This window comes from Trichosurus vulpecula, chromosome 3 (assembly GCF_011100635.1).
Source record: "Trichosurus vulpecula isolate mTriVul1 chromosome 3, mTriVul1.pri, whole genome shotgun sequence".
Lineage (NCBI taxonomy): Eukaryota > Metazoa > Chordata > Mammalia > Diprotodontia > Phalangeridae > Trichosurus > Trichosurus vulpecula.
In genome coordinates, this window is record NC_050575.1 from 63805361 (window position 1) to 63810746 (window position 5386).

The 5386-nt window shown below is 37.7% G+C and overlaps 1 pseudogene; it reads left to right on the forward strand.

Annotated features, from left to right (window-relative positions):
• The first annotated feature begins 1625 nt into the window (after positions 1-1625).
• LOC118844542 lies at positions 1626-2129 on the forward strand (annotated as a pseudogene).
• Positions 2130-5386: the final 3257 nt, after the last annotated feature.

Genomic DNA, 5386 nt, shown 5'->3' on the forward strand with positions numbered 1-5386 from the left:
GTAAGGGGATATTACATGCAAAGAGAGAGCAATAATATGAAATAACACATTTTAAACATATAGTCAAGCCTCAGACAAAGTTCTATATGATATCTGAAGGGATAAAGTAAGTTTCTTCCATGGGAAACATCAAGCAAAGATTCCCGGAAAATGCAACCTTTGAGTTGTCAATAAGTCAGTGAACTATACAACTTAAGATATATCAGACACTAATCAGGAGCATTTTAGCGGTGGATGGATAGAAGTGAGGCGAAGGGAAGGAGAAGGCAAGCCTGTCTGCAGAGGCAAGGTCTCCAAGGAGCTGGGCACATGTAGCAGACCCCAGGTACATTAGGATCATAGACCTGGAGCTAGAAGAGACATAAGAAGTTATCTAGCTCAAATTCAAATAGAAAGAGATCTCTGCTAGCTGAATATTAACTTAGAAAACCACAAATTAACATTAACTATGTTGTATTTTTATTTATTTTGTTAGACATTTCCCAATTACATTTTAATCTAGTTTGGCTGCTCTCTGAGTTTTATGGGGCTGCTTTCCCCACAAATTTAATGCCTCTGATTTCTAATCAACCCCCCTCATTTTGCAGATAAGAACACTGTGGCCTAGAGAGATTGTGGCCTGTAGAAAGTCACACAGATAGTGACAGACAGGATTTTAACTCAGGTCCAGCATAGAGAACAACATTGACACCTCTTAGTCCTTCTTCATTATAAATAAGAAGCTAAATGCACTCATGCTACTCCAGGTTGCCCCAAAGCCACACTTTGATATCCTGACCAGAACTACCTTTTCCAGAATAATATGATCATTCACACAGAGGTATGAATAAATGACTGAAAGTCTAATTTTGAAAAAGTCCTAGACTGGGAGATAGAGAATCTGAGTAACAGTCACTAAATCAGCTATCACATTAATCACTTTAATCACATCTCTTCCCTTTCCTGGACCTCATCTTTAAAATGAGGGGGTTGGACCAAATGGTCTCTGAGGTCCTTCCAGTGCTAGTCTTTTATGTTCTAAGATCCACTCCATCTCTGATACCTATAATTCTTTTAAAACAGCTTAATTTCTTTGTAATTGACAAAAGACATATTCCCTGGGTTTTTAGAGTGGAGCCGGGCCATCAAAGCTGACGTACCATTGGTACATGGACTGAGAGCAATGTCAAGTGAAACCATGGCCTTCAATTATTGCTCCCACTCAGAAGCATCAATCCTAGGGCTAGGTTAAGTTCAGTCAGAGACTTCTGTCATTCTGTTTTACTGATTCTGGTTTCTGATTGCTGTTTAGTCTTCTCCCATTCTCTGGGCTCTGGCTGGTTGCTACAGGGTAAGGATCCTATCCTTTTAGGATGCTATACTAGTTAGCCTGAGCTACTCTGCCTCACCAGTATCCAGTACTCTGCCCCAAAAGGTCATTCTGGGGGAGTTCACATACTCCTCTCTGGAACAAAGCACAGACAGCTTCCCTTCATCTGGAGGTAAAAAAATGAAACACAAAAGATAATGACCTACTTTGGCCTTAAAGAAGAGATATGGGGCCCGCCCCCTCAGTTCCTGCCTAGCCCCTTCTGCCTGCTGCTTCCTTGTGGAGAGTAGGTGACTGGGTCAGCATCACTGTGACCATGAGGCTGCCCAACATCCTACTCATGGGTACACCAGGGGTTGGAAAGACCACACTAGGTGAAGAACTTGCATCAAAAATGGAACTGACACACATTAATGTGGGCGATTTAGCACAAGAAGGACAGTTACATGACGGCTTTGATGAAGAATATGAATGGCCTGTTTTGGATCAAGACAAAGTAGTTGATGAGTTAGAAAATAAAATGAAAGATGGAGTTATTGTTGACTACCATAGCTATGACTTCTTCCCTGAATGATGGTTTCATATTGTTTTTTTGTGCTTCAAACAGATAATTCTGTATTATACACAAGAATTGAAAAGAGGGGTAAAGAAACTACAGGACAATATTCAGTGTGAAATTTTCCAAATTCTTTACGAAGAAGCCATGGCCTTCTACGACCATGAAATAGTACACCATCTGCCTATCAATGTACCAGAACTAGAGAATGATTTAGATCAGATAATAAAATAGATTGAGCAATGGATAAAAGATAATAATTGAACCTTGAGGGCAAAGCATGGACTTTCAAGGTTTTCCACATTATGGTTAAAGATTTTCTTGATGATTTCTCCTTCCCCATGCAACATAAATTAAGACAACATACACCAAATTTTACTATCCAGGACTGTGTTGTAAAAGTAACAGATGGACAATACATACAGTTATGACTAAATTAATTTTTTTCTCCCTGAGAAAACTGAAAACCCTCAAATACAATGAATAAGATATTAAGGACTTTTTAAGTTTAGAGATATTCAGCATTCTCATTTATTTTAGTTAACTGCTAAAGAATAAGGAAATTTGAGAAAATAGGTGGAAATCTTTAATACTTAACATGAAAAAAATGAAGGCTAGAAAGAACTGCTGACATAAAGAAAAGAGTCTAAGGATAAAGCTACAAACATTTAAAAAAGAAGAGATATGAGAAGGCAACACTCTCTATCTCTGTCTCTCTGTCTCTGTCTCTGTTTCTCTCTCTTTGGCAGAGGTTGGTATGGAACACTACAAATAATTTTATAGTATAGACTTTTTCAGTGTTGTTTAGTTGTGCTGTGCTGTTATGCTTTCTCTTTTTCATTCTTAGCTATAAGGGATGGTTCTCTGAGAAAGGAGAAGGGGAGGAATGTACTGGAAAAATGTAAGTAATATAAAAACAAAAGATATAAATGAAAATATTTTTCAAATGCAACAAATGAGAAAATTCCAGCAAGATGAAATCCTGTTCAAAAAGCTTCTTAAAAAAATTCTATAAGCCTGAAATAACTTAATGGGGTTTATTGTTGTTCAAGAAGAGATAGATTTCTAGAGCATATGCATATAGGCAGCCTGTAAGAGGGCACAAAAAATACTTGCACCAGCACTTCATTTATACAGGCAACAGAGTAGAAACTTTTATAAGCATGCAAAAATAATTCCTATTTATGGAACAGATAAGAAAACAAGTATAGAAAAAGGACCTCCCAGTAAGATGAAAACCTGTTCAACAGGTAAAGGTGTGGTTATAAAAGATGTATTGACAAAAGACATTAATAAAACTCTTTTTAAAAGATGCATTGGGATTCATCAGAATCTCCTCTTAGGGAAAACAATTAAATACCATTGCAGGACTCCGGGGACAATCAGTTTCCTTGATTCATCCAAAGACTGGCTTTTAATTTATGAATGAATAAATGAAAAAGAAATTATTACATGTTTACCAAGTGCCAAGCACTAGAAACACAAACAGAAGAAATGAGACAGCCCATACTCTCAAGGAGCTCACACTACAATTGAGGGCGATAACACATAAAAGCAGTTTCAGCTGCAGGGCAGGTGGAAAGGCCGGGAAGTCCCAAAGGCTCAGCTGATATAGCCCTTTATGTTTTCAAAGTATATAAATTCATTCACAGTTTTTCCCCCAAACAAACCCAAAAGGTAGATAATATCAATATTTTGAGCTCATTTAAAAGATGAGGAAATTGAGGCTCAGAAAGTCGTGACTTACCCAAAGCTACACAGCTAACAAGTGACAGTCAGTACTTGAATCCAAGACATCTGTCTCCAAATTCAGTGCTTTTCTGTACGTTTCCTCAAGAAGACTCAACAACCTAAGCAGGGAGTGCCAGATTTAAGCAGCTACTGTTCCCACTGTCAAAGGTGTAAAATATGCAATGGACACTCCAGGCTACACAAGAGGAGTCCTACTCTGTACCCCAAGAAACCAATCCACCCATTGGCACTTGAGTGCTCCCAGGGTTATTTTGGCTCTATCTTCTGGAATCTTAGAATGATAAAGCCAAGTGAGATCTTCAAGATCTTATCTTAACACCCTCAATGTGCTGTATATATCCTGATAAAATGTAAACGGATGGGGTTAGTGAGTTGAGTAAGACACTTGATTTCTTCCCAGTCCAGCTGATAAAATCACTGAAGTGTCAGACAAAGGAGACTACAAGTTGTTAATGTGTTAAACAGAAGGGCACTACACTCTGTTACCCCTTTATGAAGTGTGAAGAAGTGCTCCTTGATGGGATAATAAAACACCAAACATGGCTGGTCAAAGATAGGGCACACTCTTGGTTCCCTTTTTCAAATTACTCAGATTGGAATTGCCTCCATTGCAAGCCATGTCTTCTCATTTTTCTCTTTTTCTCTCCTAATTTGGTATGGATTTTTGTCTTTGCTCTAATAAGTAAATGGTCAATGTGGACAGATAACTGTTTCAGGAATTAACCCCATATCAGTTGGACCCTTTCCATTAAGATACAATCAGTTTAATTTTATGTGATATTTTACACTCTCCATGTTTAGCACCTTTCAGCTCTCTTGGAGAAAGAATTCATGACATCTAAGTGTGAATCTGATTAGTTTATAATCCTTTGGTTTCTTGTTTCTGAATCTTGGGTCATATTTTTCAACATTTTTCGCCATACTTCCCTATACCCAACTTTGTCCTAAAATCACCATAATATTTTATAGAGAGATTTAATTTGGAGAGTCTTCTTGAGTTAGTGCTTCACAGACTTTCTCTGTCTCCTCACCCTCTGCAACAGATATTGGTAGATACAATGGAGTTATTTTCATATTGAGGTTTTTTATGCTTATCATGAGCATTATAGTTTTCCTTTCCACATCATGGGAATTAGGGATACGATGCCCCCATGATCTGGAAAATCCACATAAAATTTTTGGTCCTCCATTTATACCAGAGAAGGCTGAATTTTTTTCTTTTTCTTTTATGGGGTGTTTATGGCACTTTATTATTAAATTTGGGTTAAGTATTGGTCTCTTGGCCTTTGTGTCTTGTCTGCACTTTCCACAAAACTCCCCTAAAATTCCCATTTAGTTTCTTTTGCCAACCTGTGATATATCGAAATCATGATGGGGAAAGTTGTGATGTGGAAGGAATAACTGTACTAATTATTATGACCAAGTATCCCATGAAATTATTTCTTGTTCTCTTTGGAAACATAATAAAAACAACACTGATAACTCACAGTATCACTGAATTCTTCCAACAAGAGTCCATGCACATTAAATCTCAATCATCATTCTCAAGGGCAGCCCAACTCACAAGAGGTCAATCAAAGGAGTTCCTTGTGTCCTCTGGACAAGGGGGTAGGGGCTCCATGGAAAGTGCCCCTTCTCTCAAAGGCCCATGACATATATATATATATCATATCATATCATATTATATCATATCATATCATATCATATCATATCATATCATATTATATATCACCCTGTTGATTTGGAGAACTCACCAGATTGGTCCATGC